Here is a 17,402-nt window from a genome sequence, read left to right as displayed (position 1 = left end):
GCTTTTATTCTTGCGACCTCCTTTTGCAGAGTGGCAGTCAGTGGAGGTGTATAGTCTGTAAAATATTAAAATGGTTGGAATTACTGTCTGCTTTATTGGAATGCTCTGACTTACTGGCTCATTTTCTTTTGGATGTGATAGACTGGATTAATTTTAAAATCTAAACTATTCTCCCTGCGTTACGGTCTTAGCCTGCTTTCTGTCTCTGTACCATCAGAGACTTCCTATTTTTTGCTGTGTGCAAGTATAGTCCCATGTCTTTGTCCCTCTTCCCTCGTCGCTGTTATTCCGTTGATCACTTAAGAATGCAGTTTCTTCCTTGGGATGAGCAGGGGTTATATTGCTAGGCTCTTTAATTCTTCTCTAATTGGCAGAAAGCCAAGCATAAAATCTTGGTTCGTAAGTCACTCTAGAGATTTCTTTGTACACGCTATTTTCTTTGTGTGCTAACATTGCTGAAAGATTTTTTTTTTTCCGTAAAAGTAAAAATTTCCCCCCCTTCCAAGTCTAGACCAGGCATAATTATGTTCGTGTGTACGTGTAGGCTTGGGTGTTGCTGCTCTGCAGCCCAGCAGGCAATTTGAAGTCCTTGGGCAGTTTAAGACCAAAATTTTTTGTAGCATCAAAGGCAGGAGCCATCCCTCTGCACCTAGGTAGGCGAAATAATTTTCTGTTGTATCTAAACTTCAAAGACGAACTCATGGCTTGTGCCTGCGGTTTGGCTTTCTGCAGTGTGTCGTGCTGGAGGCTATATTTGGGAGAAAAAAAAAAAAAAGAGTTTGGACACTGAGTTCAAGCAGGACTTGCTGTGTATCGAGTGATAGTTGCTAGTGTGAATTGGGGTTTGTGCTCGCTGGCTCACGTGCTTCCAGAGGCAGCCCAGTTCCCTTTTTCATTTATAAAGCTCTTCATTGAGAACTTTGCCTCACCTCAGAATTTCTCACAAAGCGCGAAAAATCCTTTTCGTCGTGAGGCCTCTGCACCGGCGTTGGGACTGTGGTCTCATACCTTTGGTGCTTCCTCCTGTCCCGACTCCTGAGGTTGAGAGAAACTCCCTGAAAAAAATATATATACATGCAAAGCTGCCCCTTGTTCCGCTGCTGTTGCTTTGGTGCTCTGCAGCGTGTTGTGCTGACTGCGATTTTCTCCTTCATTTGCCTTCTTGGATGTCTCCCCATCCGTGCAGAGGAGGGCTGTCCCGCCTGGGGTGTTTGTGCCCGGGCAATCCCAGGGAGGGCACACAAAGTGTGGTAGCTTGGGACAAATGTCAGGTACTTGGTAAATGAACTCTAAAAAATACCCCCAAAAAATCTTTAAGGAAATCCTGTCCTCTGGAAATGGATTTCTAAACTTCAGTGTAACCATCAGGACACCAGAGGTTGTCATCAGCTGTGACACAGACTGTTCATTTCTTCCCTCTCTTTTTTTTTTTTTTTAATTCCATTTAGTTTCCTTTCTAAAGAAGGATGGCACTCTAGTGTTGTTTTGTTTTGTTTTTTTTAAAATGAAGTAACTTTATCTTAATAAACAGATGAGTGAAGTGATGCAAAGAGTGCTTGTTTATGCATCTGAAATCTAAGTAAATCTGCTACCATTTGTGATTTTTGGGATGTGGGAGGATTACTGATAGTGATGAATCCATCTTCCACAGCACTAAGAAGAAAAATGCTATTTTCTCTTTGAATGCTTGTGGATTTTATTTTATGGTTATTTTTAGATGCAGTAGGACTGCAAATGTAGTCATATTAAAATGTAAAATAACTTGGGTCTTGCAGCAGACGCAGTTGGAGACGTGTCTTTGGTACAAGTTACTGGGAATTCTGTTCTAACACAGCTTTGCAGCCCGTGCTGCAAGTAGGAGCTCGGAGGAGTTTGGGTCTTGCTCCCTCCAGGGATGGTGCATGGGATGTCACCCAAGAGTGGACTAAACCAGTTTTTTTTCCTGATGATTGCTTTGTCAGGCTTTGTGTGGGATTGTCGGATTGTCTAAATGGTATCCACTGATGTGTCAGCTCTAGGCTTCAGGGTAACTTGTAGGTAGTTTACATAGCCTTGTAGCAAATGTCTCTGCAGCATTCTGCACACTCTTCTTGCCTCAGAAGGTGGGGTTTTTTTGGTTTTTCCTCCCCTTTTTCTTCTTTTAGATCAGTAGATGTAGCCAGTGAGGAAAGGGACGCATATGGGTTTTGTGAAGTTAATGCAGCTTCGTCCCTGGCCTGGCAGAATCCAAGGAAGTGAAGGCACCAGAGTGTCCTGCAGGGGTGGCCCTGTGGTCTTTGGGAGAACATCTTGGAGAGGTTGGGAAGAACTTAGCTCAGGAAAAGAGCCAAGGAACTTAATCTACGCGTAAAATTGTTACCTCTATAGTGGAGCTATACAGAGCAAGTTCCTTGATGTTTCTTGTTGCATTGATCTTGGTTATAAGCGTTGTGTGTGTTTTTTGTGTTGTGTGTGTGGTGGGTTTTTTTGTTTGTTTTGTTTTCTTGTGGATTTTTTTTTATTTGTTTGGGTTTTTTTTTTTTAGGGCTAGAGGAATCCCAGCTGTCCCCTAACCCACCCTTGTGTTACTTGGGTCACAGCATACCAGCAAGGAATTGTTTTTCTTCAGGTGGCTGTCCAGGGAGAACAAAGGCCACTAAGGACTGATGAGTCCAGTCAGACTGCTTTGCATCTGAAGAAGCCTAGAGATTTTCAAAAAAATGTAAATGCAGAAGCTGGTGATCACAGATAGAGAAACTTTGCTGGGGTGTACGTGAGGCAGAGGCTGTTGGGAAGCAGAAGGTATGTCTTTAATTAGACCAGCTGGTATCTCTGGGGTGGAGGGGAGGATGAGTGAGCTTTTTGAGCATGAATAAATATCAACACATCTTTTAGCAGAGTTGCAGTTTGGAAGCAGGGATTTCCTGTGAGATGCCATTTGGCTTTGGGGTGTCTGGGGCCCTTCAGCATCTTCTGTACATTAGCTGCACTCATGGAAGCTGCAGATGTCACTTTGCAAACAACTCTTTAAGGGGAGGTAGGCTGCAGATGACTCAGGTAAAATGCCCCAGCTGGGCTCAGGGATGCTACATGGAGTGCCAGCAAGTGATCCCTGCATCCTGAGTTTTAATACATTCACTTCACAGTGGTCGTGCACAGAAGTGTTAGCAAGAGATGCTTTAACTTAAAGCTAGTAGGATGCTTTTTTTTTTCCCCCTCTGAAAACTGGTGTGCTTTGACTGGAATAGCTAAATGCAGGCATGTTAAGCTTAATATATGCATGTGTGGGTACCCGAGAAAACATCCCATTAAGCAAACCAGTAACTTTCTTCTGGGGAGATGCTGAGAATATCATCTTTGCTGCCAGTCAGGGCTAAGCCAGGCTTGTTAGCAGCTTGTAAGCAACAGCCCTACTTTGCTTTGTAGGTATTTTAAGTGATGAGGGTAGCAGAACTAGAGGGAGAGGTGATAACGTCTGTGCTGGTATTTTTTTTAGGGGAGGAAGAGATGGGACTAATTGCATACCTTCCAATTCCAGTTACTTCATTACCAAATAATCACTAGAGCAGCCCTGCAATCTGCTCTGATAGCAGATAAGTGGCGTGGCTTGCAGTACTTTAATCTAAACAAAACTCAAGTGCTTTTTCCTTTTTCCCTGGAGTGAAACTGTAATTTCGTTATGTGAATGGTAGCCAGGACAGAGTTGTTTTTGCAGCTGTCATGATGCCTCTCTGGCCTTCGTGCATTATAGAGGTGTGTCCCCCAGTGCCTGTACCAAAAATACCCTAAAATACTACATTTCTTTACCTGGCAGCTTCTACTGAAGGCTCTCCAAGTGGTTTGCCATGTGAAAATCTGTTTAACTTTTATGTTCAATGTCTTAAAGGGTTTAGATATAAACCCATGAACGTTTAGATTGTATTTCCTTTCCACAGCAATAAATGTTAATTAGTTTCTCTGTCAGTGTTAGAATAGCCAAGTAAAAGAGCCTGAGCACACCTCTGCTACCAAGTCTACTGCTTCAGAATACGAGTCCCAGTGGTGAGTGGTCACGGTGACGAGGCTTTAGCATAATTGCGCAGCTGCGGTTCCCCCGTGCAGAAACGGCGTTATATGCGACCCGTATGATGCAAAAGGAAATTATTGGGCAGAGCTTCAGAGAGGGTTTTTCTTGTCTTTCTTTGAAATGAGATAAAAGCCAAGTCGTGCATCAGGTTCAATCCTGATAAAATTCCTTCTTGGAACTAGTGTTTCTGAAGGATGATGATTTTGAGGTTCTGGCTTAAGGCCGTGAGAGCACCGCAGGCAAGTGCCTGGATTTTGCCTAGCGTAGTACTGGGCAAAGCTTAAACTCTCGTTAGGCTCGCTTTTTCTGGACTGCCATAGAACTGTTAAATCTGTTCTGTTCCTAAAAAGACAGCTGACTGCGCAGCCTGAGCCGCTTACAATTCTTTTGTCCCTGCTTTTGACTTGAATGGAAAAGTAGTTTCTTTTTGCATTAAATCGACCTCAGCTGTCACTGCCCCAGAGGGGATCTGTTCTTGCAGGCTCTGCTTGGACTCCAGGCAGAGCAGTGCTTGGCTCTCACCGCTTTTTGCTGTAACTCAAGTCAGGGCGATGGGAGGATGGTAACCCACAGACAGCTGTCAACAGGTAAAACATCTTGGGGAAAGAAAATGTAATAGGCTTTAAAAAAAAAAACGGTGGTAGTTTTTGTCAATGTGGTCTTGGTTGCGTTGGTCATAACTTGGCTGATGGGGTTGCTCATGTGGAGCGACTTAGTGTGGATCCAGCTGCAGCGTAAGTTGGAATAACTTCAGGTGAAGCGATGATGAATTGCAGAGAATTTAAGAGTGTGAAGCCCCCTTAGTTGGGTCTTGCATTTATAGGGTGGCTTTCAGAGGGAAGGACCCAAACGTGCTTTGCAAACTCGCATTAGCATTGTGTGCTGGAGGGAATCAGTGCTTTGGTAAGAACAATATGAGTTCCTTTAATGAGAGGAATCACCTATTTTTTTTAAGGTGGTATTTATTTATTCATATAGCACAAAATACCTCATTCCTTTGAAAATCTGTGGCTGATCAGACTCCTGCATCCATTTTTAGCCACTAGTACTGAAGGGACAGGAGGCTGGCAGGCTGGATTGGGTATAAAATAAAAGCTAGGTTCAAACCTGGCAGCAGGGCTGCCTGACCCCGAACTCGCTGGGGAAGTCAACCCAGAATGTTCTCTGGCACAGTTTCCTTGGGAGAAGGCTGTAGGAGGCACGAGTCTTGTGTGAGAGCACAGGTGCCACGCTGCCTTTGTAAAAGAGGTCAGGGGCTTCGCCTTTACAGGTAAAAGAAGGTGAAAGATGGGCTGTGGTAACTTTTTCTCATGCTGGCCAACAAGCTCTGAGGGTCAGGTAGGTGGAAAGGCTCAGCTGGGTGGTGAGGAAAGGTCTGTAAAGCACAGTTCCTTCCTACAAGTAGGTGAAACGCCTCCACTGGTGTGCTTAAAACGAGGGTTAACACCATAGCTTGGCATCTTTTGCTCTGGGGTGGACTGCTGGCTGGTGAAAAGGTGTCTTTCACAGAATGCCTCAAACCCACAGTGCTGGATAGTATTTTGTTAGCTGTTGAATGGTCGGTTGTGTGTTACTCTGTTCCCTTTCTCCAGTGAAGAAGCTAATGCTACATCTCAAAATGGCCTGTTTGCCTTTTAGTGTGGGGGTTTTTTTTCAGAATTGCCTGTATGTGTAGGTTGGCAAGGCCCTTGTGAGCGGTTGGGATGGTGAGTTGCCTTCCCCACGCTCTGCTTTGCCTTTTGAAGTTTGTTAACCAAGCTTCCACGGCAGCCACCCAGCCTTGGCTCTTCTCCGGCCTTTGTTTACCTCTTAATGGTTGAAGCATGCCTCGGTACTTCCTTCCTCCCTTTCTTGTGTTTGGCTTGCGGGTTCGATCGCCCCTCTGAAGCAACATACGGTTGCTTGAATCAATGCACGGGACTGGGAAGGCGGATGATGAGCGTCTGCAGGTTTTTGCATCGGTGCATTCACAAGCTGGGATGGGTGCACTGGGGCTACTCCTGTGCTTCAATATCCAGTACTTAGTTATGATCCATCCTGACTGTAGAAAATGACTTGGAGACTTTTCAGGGGGAAAAAAAAGTTTAACGAGTACCTGAAGGGCCACAATCCTGTAGATCGTATGTGGTGTCATGGAGCTGCAAGCAGGTTTTCCTTATTGCAGAAGCTGGATTGATTCCTCAGGGCTGGACAGCATCTGATCTGAGGGAGAGGGAAAAGCTTTAATCTGAGTTTACTGGGTAGTTAATAAGAAAGACCTCTGCCCTGAGTAACTTGTTCAGCCTATGTTATGTTGCAGGAGCTCCATGGAGATGAAGCCTGCTTGGCTTGATTTTGCTCTGAAATCCATTTGGCTTAAAGCTGCCTCCAGAATCTCAGCCCCTGTGGTACGTCAGACTCACAGCTGGGTAACCTGCAGGGTGTTTAAGGACCGAGGTTGGGGCAAAGCCTGGATGTTTTGGTGACTGAAAGGTGACATCGACACGTGGAACTTGTCATTCGGGTGTCCTCCTGCTGAGAGCAGCATGCATCTTGCCTGGCTCTTCTGCCCTTTGCAATTTGCAATTTGTATTTAAAAGCAGAGGCATTTAAGTTTGTTTTCTCTACAGTTGTGGTCCATGGGAGCAATTAGCTGTCGTGATGTTTGGCGCTGGAGCCGCCTGTGGTGGCCGATTGCGTAAACTGGTGTTGCTAAAGCGAGCGGGGAGCCAGGGAAGGTATTTGCAGCAGTCCTTTAGAAACTGATATAATTCAGGTCTGAATCAAGCTCAGGCTCAAACAGGTTGTGGAATTTATTTATACAACACCACTAGGGTGTGTGGCATTGCAGAGACAAATAAACAATGGTTCCCAGCCCCGAGGCTTGTGTTCGTTATTAGATAACGAAGCATGGGGTAATTACAGCCAGGGACTTGGGTGGAGGGGTGAGGAGAGGGTGAGGGTTACATCCGTGTAGAGAACATGAAATGTTCCTTGTTGCGCTCACAGCTTGTTAATGGCACTGTTAAGAAATTGTGGGTGCGTCCGAGGTTGTAGGAAGGCTGGCGGTCAGCTTTGCAGAAGGAAGTGCTGAGTGAGTTATAGGAGACGTGGGGATTAACGAGAGAAAGCGGAAGGAGGTGAACTGAAACCAGTCAAGCGTACGGGGAGTGGCTGAGTTTACACGGAGGCTGAACGTGCGAAAGCAACAGCGCTCGAGGGTCTTGAGGAGGTTGGGTGTTAGAGCGGCACCTGGGAACCCACACCCAGACCCCTAAGTGTGTGCCTTGATGAGAATGGAGGGACAGGTAAAGAAAGGGGTCCCGTGTGGCTACCAAGAGCTTTGTGGTCTCTCTGCTGTCCATGCAGCCTGCGCTAGTTTACACGGAGGCTGAACGTGCGAAAGCAACAGCGCTCGAGGGTCTTGAGGAGGTTGGGTGTTAGAGCGGCACCTGGGAACCCACACCCAGACCCCTAAGTGTGTGCCTTGATGAGAATGGAGGGACAGGTAAAGAAAGGGGTCCCGTGTGGCTACCAAGAGCTTTGTGGTCTCTCTGCTGTCCATGCAGCCTGCGCTGCCACGATGCCGAAGCAGCTTGTGCCCAGCCACGCAGCAGGACTTCTCTTTGTGGCAGGGCAGCTGCCTTCGGCTGCGGTTGCTGGATTCTTTTCAGGGTGTACTCAGTCAGTCAGCACTGAAGATCTGCTCAAATTGGTGGTGCTGCGCATGTCAGCAATACATTGGTGTTCCTGCGTGCCTTAAAAAAAGATCTGGTTTGGGTTTTAAGAGTTGGTTTGTAGTTGTAACACTGTTCATGTGTCACTAATTTCGTTTTCCTTCCCTTTTGCTCTTCAGAAATGCCATTCTCATGAGTGTACAAGGACCCTACAGAACTGTAATGTCTAACCCTACATGGAGTAACAACTCTTTGAAGGTACCATCCTTTTTTAACTACGTGGCTTTGTTATAGGTTGGGTTAATGATGCACTGATGGAAACTGAAGAACCGTGCCTTATGTAATACTCTCGATTCTGAAAGGTTGACAGCGCTGTGACACTCTGGTCTCTGATTTCCAGAAAAGCTGCGTGCAGCCTAGCACTTGAACCGGGAGTGCCAAGGGGCCATCCCTCTTTCTCTGTGAGTGATCGCTTGAGGCAGGTCTGGTGTTGCCGTAGGAGCAGATGGCGGTTTCTATTCAGAGAGTTCAACTAAGCTTTCTTCATACTTGGTGGCCATCCTTGGTAACATGTTGCCCTTCTTTTAGTGACGCATGGTGGCTTGCCTGTTTGTCTTCAACTTAATGGCCTCCTGGATCGTTTTTCTTGATGAGAGGCTTCTAGCTGTATTTATGAAGAATATCATGATGAAGTGCAGTTACGCTTTAACATTTACATGGAAATGTCTTAGCTGTTCGTGCTGCATTAACCAGCTCTCGGGTGTTGGCTCACTCCGCTGTCTGATCCCGCAGTGATGCCATAATACTGAATTTTGGACTGCCCTGTACGTTGCCATGGCAACAGACTGATGTCACAGACTCAAGGACATGACTTCAGTGTGTGATCATGCAGAGGCACGATGAGATTTGTGAAGGAGAAAGCTGACTAATGCACATCTCAAAAGCAAACAAGGGGAGTGCAGGTTAGAGCTGACCAAGCAAGGTGCTTCAGTATGAAAATTCCCCTTTTAGACAGAGGAGGGGCTGATCACGTCTTTAAGGCAGGAACAGTCATCGTGATAAGCTGCTTTTTCCCGTGGATAAGCAGGCATCTTGCAGGTATCCTGTCTCTTTTAAACAGGTGGTGTTCTGGGGTGGGGAAACTTGCTTTCTGCTTTCAGAGCTTTGGAAGGGCACATTTTTCTTTCTGTTCTAATTTTAAAGAACTTCTCAGTGGTCTTGTAGGCACGCTGAGAACACTTTGACTTGCTTAATGTTATTCAAACAGTTTAATTGGTTTCCCAAAGTTTTTATTTTATCCATAACATTGGAAGGTGAAAGGGGAGCTCTGCATCTGCATTATGGTCACATTTTCCTATATCCTATTAGCAGATTCCAAGATTGTTTAATGTGATCTCCACCCATTTCGTTTGGCTGCAACCTTTGCTCCCATGAAAACAAGGCTGATTGTTCTGAATTGTTGTGTGTATGTGCTTTGGCACGGCATGAAGGTACCTATAATAACACGACCATTGTCTGGGAAAAAAAAAAAGCAGTTTGCAGTAATAACTACAAATAAAAGGGTGCAGTACTGGGGCAAGAAAGATAATAGTCGTTTTCCCACCCATTGCACACAGCAGATTCTCAACACGGTCACCCCTCAGCATGACAGGGATGCGGGCTTTAGCACAGAATATGTGAATATTGGGAATAAGGGACTGAAATATTTGCATGTTGTTCCAAGTTTCTCTTTCCTGGACGCGATTCCATTGCTCATATCTACGGATGGGGAGACTGAATGACTTTTGCACAATGCGGTATTTTATTTGCATGCTGTGAGCAGTTTAACAAGTGTGTGTGCTAAATGAAGCATTCCCACTTTCAGTTAGCAGCTGACGCACCCTTAAAATAAAATAAAATAAAATAAGCCTTTAGGTTGAACAGCGGGGTTTTGAGGGGTGACATTGTGCTCTGTGTTTGAGCGGATGGTCGGTCGTGCCAAGCCTGAACGTTAACTTGAAATGCTGTGGGATTCAGCAAATACCCTACTAGAACTCCTTCGTGCTGAAGTAATTTTTGCTCATCTCTGCACTTGGTGAAATAAAAGCTGTTTATAGCATGAGATTTGTAAGGAACGAAATTGTTTTAAATGCTCAGCATCACAGGAATCGAGGATATTTAACAGAAACTGGCATTTCTTTGAGCAGTTTGGTTGCCTCCCAGGACAGGAAGCTGTAGAATGTTAAAAGAGGCAGGCAAGGAGTTTTAACAACCCTCTCTCTAAATCAGGATGCTTGAATTCCGTGCCTGGCCTTGAGCTGAAAGGACTGGAAGCTCTGCAAGATTCAGCAATTTATGCTGCTCTGCAGCAAACAAGGAGATGATGGTGATGGCCTATGGAGAAGGCAGCTTTACTTTGTGATACGGTCAAGGGGAAGGAAGTCTGGAGAAGTTAGAAAAGGAACAGATGGTTTTGAAGGTGGAGAGAAGCTTAACTATCCATGTCGTTTGCTCTTGCAGCGGAGCCAGCAGGAGGAACTTGATACCAAACAAAAGTAGGCACACCCAGTGTTTAGCCCACGGATCCTGGAAAGCTGCTCTTGGGCGCTGCGATGCTTTTCTGTTCGACAAATATCTCATACTGTGACGTCTTGCAGAGACCAAAGTGAATGTTACAAGCACCTGTGCAGAGGTGCGTGTCAGAGAGTTTGGCCGTGATAAAAACAGTCCTGATGGATGTGTAAAATAATACTCAAAGCAGGAAGCCAAGAGGTTCCCTGAGAAGGAAACAATGACAGAAGATGCATTAAAAAAAGAAGGAGAGGTTGCTTCTAAGGGTGTATTTATGGACTGTGATGACTGGAAGTGTGATAAAACAGCTTGCGGATCCTGTGTATCAAAGTACCAGTGGCAGTGATTTTTCAAGTTGTTGAAACTTGCATCCTCCCCCCTCCAATAAAATATTTGCCTCTTATTAATAGGTTAATCCACTGTAATTGACTGTGAAATAAACCTGGGGGAATTTTCCCGTCTCTGTGTGGTGCACAGCCTCTTTCCTGTCTACTTGGCAACTGTACCTCCAGATAATTAAAAGCTGTTTTTTAAATCCACTCTTCTTTCATTGCTTATTTTTTTTTTGTCATCTTGCTACTTCTCTGAGAGCTGTCAGTGACTATTCTGGCTAAGGTGTAAACACCAAGATAATGCGGTTTTAGGAAAGGAAAACTGTAGATGAATCTCTCTTTAAAAAAGCAAAACACAAAAAAAATGCCAAGCTAGGTGAATGTGTGAGGCTTTTAAAAACGCACATCCCTGCTACCTTTCTAAAAACAATCTAACTTTCTCAGTTCAGCCTGAAAGAAAGTCAAAAGTGAATTTACAGTTTAAGATCTCATGCTCCTTGCCCCTCTAAAATCAATAACCAAACCTCTGTCTGTGTCTGCCTTCGCTTAGGAAACAGTTGTAATTACCCAGAAATTACAGGAGTTGTTAGGCGCAGGGATCCTCTGGTTTCAGCACATAGTTTCATTGCTCTGTAGTGTTTTGAGAGGCTGAAGGGTGGGATGCTGCTACAGTGAGTTTCCAGATTCCTCACAGTGTGAGGGACTGTTTTTAATAGTGATGATAAAAACAGCTATTCCCAGTTGGAGGTTAGTCAGTGGTACGATTATCAGAGCTATGAAATAGTGCAGGGATGGCTCGGAGTGGAAAAAAACCTAAGACTCGAAACTTATTTTCTTGAGGGAGCTGTTTGAAACTCGTTTCCTGCAAGCTCGCAGAGAATTAATAAGGGATGTTGAATGACGAGAGACGGAGCTGATGGGGCTTGGGGGTTACTTGGGTAATTTAGTTTTCAGGCTAGAAGACTTCAGCTGACTTTTTTGGGGGGGATTTGGTAGCAATTTGTTGATGAAAGTGGTGAGTTAGGAGCTCTGGAGCTGGCGTGTTTGGTTTGTAAAGTTACGGTCTTCTGCCATGCAGCGTGCTCACACCAGCAGCTCCGCTGGGGAGCCTAAGAACCTGCCCAGTATTTTCCCAGTAAAGATCCCCAGAGCGAAATCTGGTTCCTTAAACCGTCCTTTTAAAAACACAATTGTGGGTACCTTATTTTCTGGTGATTTGGTGGTTCTTACTCATATTTTCTCTGTTTCAGCCAGAAGGTAGAAACCCTGAATAGAGAATATTTATTGTACTGAGGGGGAGCAGCAGGGAATATCGAGTTAGCAATACATACATTTTTCCTTTTCTGTCTTGCTTATAAGCTGGGTTTGCATTAATAAGTCTAAAAGTCTTGTGAAACAAACCTGAGTCTGATGTTTTCAGATGAACTTTTCGAAAAGTTCGTACTTCTAAAATGGTTATTAACCTGGAAAGCATTGCAGCAGAATTAATTCTGGGGTTGTGTTGTAGGTCTGCGTTACTGAATTTTGAAGATGAAACATGAAAAGGGAAGATTCGCAGCTGAAGTTCTCACAGTGAACAAGGCAGTTGAGTGTACAGAAGCTAACTATCCTTTACTGAAATTTAGATGCTATTTTGAGGCCATTCTTTTTTCTTTTAAAGAATGAATTAGAGCAGAATTTGTGCTATGCTTGGAATTTCTGGAAATTTAATTGTGTTAGTTGCTAGGCGTATCAGCTACAAAGCTCTGGAAACTTAAAACTATTTTTTACTTCAAGTAACTTTGAGTTCTTAATAGAAAAAAAACCTTCAAAAACATAGCAAAAAAAAAGTTAAGAACCATGGAATTGGTAGGTTTCAAAATTAGCTTAGATTTTAAACAGTCTTTTGAAACAATCATGCAAGAATAGACTGTATTTAATGCAAGAATAGACTGTATTTAACGCTGGTCTTTACTGCAGTTTACCTGCCAGAACTCCAGGCTTATCTGTAGCTGAATTGGATCAGCAGAAGGCATCCTGTCTATGTTCTTCTTCAAAGAATTTCTGTAAAACCAAGCAGGTACTTTAGCTGGGAAGGATTTTTAGTGCATATCCTTGTCTGTCTTCATCTTAAGCAACTTAACCATGGCGTGTCCCTGGGCACAGGCCTTTGCTTTCGAGCGTTCCAAAGTCTCCCCGGTTTCTCTGAGCAGGTTCTGTGCTTTTGCGAGCAGCAAAGCAGTTTAGTGGCCAGAAGCATCCTCCACATCCAGATGCGTCTCGCCAACGTTTCCTCCGTGTGCTCACACCAGCTCTGCCGCGCAACGGCTACGGACGCCTGGGTTGGCGTCGTGGATATCGAGGGGGTCGTTCCGAGTGCGGTTGTGAGTCTCATCTTCGTTGCCGTGTTGTTCCTTCTGTCGCTGGTTTGGTTTACATCTCTATTTTGCTGGCTGTGACACCCAGCTTGCCCTGTTTCCTTGCGGGGCATGTGTGTGACTTCACGCTGGAGGCGCGGAGCCGTTGGAGAGACTGTAGCGCCGACACACGATGCGGCTGGATTTGGAGTGATGGGGCCTTGTCTTGCCTGCAAATGAGTGAATGTCTCCAGCACCGCGACAGATTGATATTCTACTGAAGATTGGCAGCCGTCTCATTGAAAATGGATGAGTCTTGGGCTTGAGGGTGTCACTTAAAACAGCACCAGCACTGGATGGCAGAGTCGGAATAACTTCTTGAGCCTTTGAGAGAAGTGTGTGGTGAGTTGGCCTTGGCCAACAGCTGAACACCCACCCAGCTGCTCGCTCACTCTTCCTTCTCAGCAGCACCAGCAGGGAATAAGCCTAGAGAGCTTAAAGGTTAAGATAAGATAAAGTCAGGGAGATTACTGGTATGGACAAAACATTAATTTATCGTCAATTAACACAGGTTTGAGTAGTGAGAAACAAAGATAAATGTGAAACCAACACCTTGCCTTGCCCTGCTACAGAGCACCTCTTCCCAATCCTCCTCTGACCTTGGCGAGGGTTCCCCCTCCTCGGCTTCTCTCTGGTTCAGGTGTGTTTTGCAATTTCTTAAATATGTTTCTGCACCTGGTGCCAGTCGCTTGGCTGTACGGGCTCAGCTGTGTCCTGTGTCTGTTGTGTTGAAAGTTTTCTGTTCTCAGCAAATGTAATGATGCACTTTGTTGTAAAATGTTCTGTGGAAAGTGGTTTGAGCTTCCTTCTCCGTGAAATCTCTTCTGAAGTTGAGTATACTCAGTGTAACTGTTTTCCTAGTTTTGCAGAGCAGATTTTTTTTTTTTTTTGGTAAACTGCTGACATATAAATTTGAAACTTCAGAGTTCAGGTTTTTTACATTTTCCTTGCAAGATGAAAGATAGTTTTCTGTGAAATCATGAAGTCAGGGCATCAGCACTGGCCTAGTTTAAACAAAAAATTTGGAAGGATTAAAGATTTCGTGACAAATCGTGAGATGTTGATGCAAAAAATTGTTGGAAGATGCTAACGTGAGAACAGGGTGGATTCAGGAGTATGATAGAAAAATGTGAGCATTTTGAATTACAGAAAAACTTGCAACTAATGACACGGTTACTTCTAAAACTTCCTTTTTTTTAGTGCTTTTATATTTAAGCTAGTGTGTGCGTTGCTGAGCAAGGCTTCTGCTTGTTGAATTTGGTGTTGGAGACCATTAGGAAAAATTTGGATGCTTTAGACGTGCCTGGTGAATATTGTAGCCTCTCACTCTGGAGTGAATTGGTGGAATGAATCCATGTGGACAAAATTATGTGATGTTTTTGTGTGTCCATGTTTTTGCTTGGTTTTTTTTTGGTGGGGGGGCGGATTGGTTGGTGGTTGTTTTGTGCCTATGTTTTGTGCCTCTGTTTTGTTGAGGAGGTATCCACAGTGGTATAAAACAGAAATGCACAAGGTAACCTTTTGGCTGAAGAGTAAGATGCCACAAAAATAAAATCTGTGATGAGGGGTGGGCTGTCTGAAAATGAGAACTGTCATCCCAAAGGCTGTTGCAAACTTTGGCTGTATAAACCAGTTAAAGCTGTATTTAATTCAATGAATTAAGTTGCAAAGCTGAGTTTAATATGGAGTCACCTGCTGTGGGGTGACTTATTAGCAAGGTTCTGAGGAGTGAACTGTATTTATTTGTTTGCTGGATGGTCACAAGTTAGCCGTAGGTTTTTACGGAGCGATATACAGGAGCAGTTATTACTGTGCTGTGGGGCAGGGGGACTTCTTGCCTAGAAAGTGTCAAGTATGAGTTTTTGGGTTTCCTGCTGCCGTTTTACTTGGTCTATGGCCACAGAACAGCCGGTCCTGTGCTTGAATGCAGAGATTCAAAGATAAGCTCGTAATCAGAGGAGTGTTGCAAATGGGTTTGTTTTCCCTGCGTTACAAGAGCTGCCACGAAACAAGCTGAGGAAACTTTAAGCATTAGAGCGGGTCGTTCTGCTGTGCTGCTGGATCACTAACCATTACAGGCTAACTTAGTGAGTAATTACTGGCAGGCAGGCCACGTGATGGTCAATTTATTAGCTGTCACAGCAAAAATTAATCTACCAAATGCGTGCCAAAATGAGTCAAGTGGACCTCTCGAGCCAGCATCCCTGACATCCACAGGCAAAGTAGGGTGGTGAAATTACTGTTGACAATCCTAATCTGCCACGTCAGTGTTGTAATGATAATCAGGGTCTTCTCCAGCAAGCTGATGTCGCGTCCTTGCAAAAGATGGGGTTTTTCTTGCTGGTTTTAACTGGTTTTCTCTAAAGTGGGGCAGGTTGGCTCTCTGCTGGTGTTCAAGCCGATCTCTTTCATGTAGGCTGTCTGGATTTCTGTCTCTGCTGTTTGTCCTAAAATTCCCCTTCAACATCAGCTCTGCATCTTGCAGTTTTTTCTACCGTTCTTTGCATGTACAGGAGCAATCCAGCGAGACCTCAGCCTTACAAAATGAGGGCACGACGTCTCCAGAGCTCTGGGAGTGCTTCTCTCCTATTTTTGGAACCAGCTCTATTGCTTCTATAATAGGAAGGCTTCTGGAAGCTTTCTCCTTCCCCTCGCCCCAAGAAAGTAGCCTTTCAGCCGAGTTTTCATTAATTCAGAATCTGCACGGCAAAACAAATCCGGTTTTGTGCGCTAAATAATTCAGACGTGGCTCACGGATCACACAGCCTCAAGCGCGCAGCGTTGCAGTGAGTATCTTTACCCGTAACGCGAGGACGCGGCGGCTCCGGGGGGTCTTAGCTACCCCCTGTTTATCATTCGGGGCACACGGTGGGTTAGGTGGTGACAAGGAGTGCCAAAGTAGGTGGTAGCTTTCTAGAAAGTGGAGCGACGTGTGATCCGGGCGTGTTTGTCACCAGCGCTGCGGCAGCACTGGCAAATAAGGGATTTACTGGTTTTGTTTTCCTCTTGGAGCGAGCAGAACAAATCTAATGAGCCTGTTCTTAACTTCTTCCCAGTTGAGCAACAGATGATGTCCTTACTGGAATTGTGCAAGGCAGCTGAACCCTTTCAGGAATAGTTGAACATGCGAAACACTTGTGATGCTCTTTTTTTTTTTCAATATTAAAATTAACAAAGCACAGCAGAGCTTATCCTTATTTTTTTTCAATCTCCTTCTGAGATTTTTCCTTTTGAGGGGACAGGGGACAACTTAGTCCTTCCAACGCTAACTACACCTAGAGGAGAGAAAGCATGAGAGCTGCGAATTTGAAGCCTTTCATTCTTTATTGACATGATCTTGGAAGGAAGACAGGTTCTCCCCATGGCGCTTCATTAGAATAAGCGTTTCATATGCTTATCGGTACAGCAAGTAGTGCTGTTTGACAGCAGCGAAGAGTCAGCCGTTGCCTTGGAGCCCTACATGCTCATTTCCCTGCTTCCGAAACACTGTATTTTGCACACTGTGCGTTCAAAAATGTTCCTTTCCACCAGCTTGAAAGAAGCTGAAAACTGCTTTGGCAGACACCTTTCCTGGCACGATTCAAGGTGCGGATTCAAGACGGTTGTGTCCGGTCTGAGTTGCTGAGATCCTCGTCCTGCCGAGCTTTGCTAGCGCCTGCTGGGCCAGGGGGTGAGTGAGTTCTGGGTTGATTTTCTCCTCGTTAAGCTCTTCGAGTTGCTTCAGGTGAGAAATCAGGCAGGGACCAGTGCTGATAAAGGGGAAGGTGTGAAAGGGCCGAGAGGAAAAGAAAGGTGAGATAAGGAATCAGAGGGACCGAAACTGTGGGGCTGCGCAGCTGGGGAGCATCCACGTGCTCCCTGCTGATGGGGATGCCCAAGCTTGAATTTATGCAGGAAATCTTCAGATTTCAGTTAAATAACTGCTCCGTCTGGTGTTGCCCGGGGTGTACAGAGTAAGGATGGGAGCTTGGTGGAGCTTTGGGGAGCGGCTGGAGTGAATTCGGTGGGGAGATGAACCAAGGGTGATGGCAAAGGGGTCCTGCTGCTCAGTCTGCTCTGCTTCCAGGTGCCTGGAAGAAGTGGTATCGGCAGGTTTTGGTGCGTAAATAGACACGGGAAGCTCGCTTTCATTTGTTCTGGTGAAATCCTTTGTGGCAGCTTTATTGCTTCTAGATTAGATAACTGATCTCGGCAAAGTTAGACCTTCTGGCCATCTGAGGGGAAGCCGGGCACACAAGGTTTCACAAGGCAGACGATGTCTATGGTGGCTTCTGTAGCCTCCCGGTTCTGGCCTTTTTTTTTCAGCAGGACATGGAGAATCTCATCTGATCGTAGTCATTAAGCCTTGCATCTCTTAGTGCTTGTTGGGTAACGGCATCTTTCCTAAATACCCTGTTTCATGTGAGGGTTTTGTTGCCAGCTG

This window comes from Apaloderma vittatum, unplaced genomic scaffold, assembly GCF_000703405.1.
Source record: "Apaloderma vittatum isolate BGI_N311 unplaced genomic scaffold, ASM70340v1 scaffold5352, whole genome shotgun sequence".
Taxonomy (NCBI): Eukaryota; Metazoa; Chordata; class Aves; order Trogoniformes; family Trogonidae; genus Apaloderma; species Apaloderma vittatum.
The sequence above is the reverse complement of the archived record's forward strand: the minus strand, read 5'-3'. Positions refer to the sequence as shown.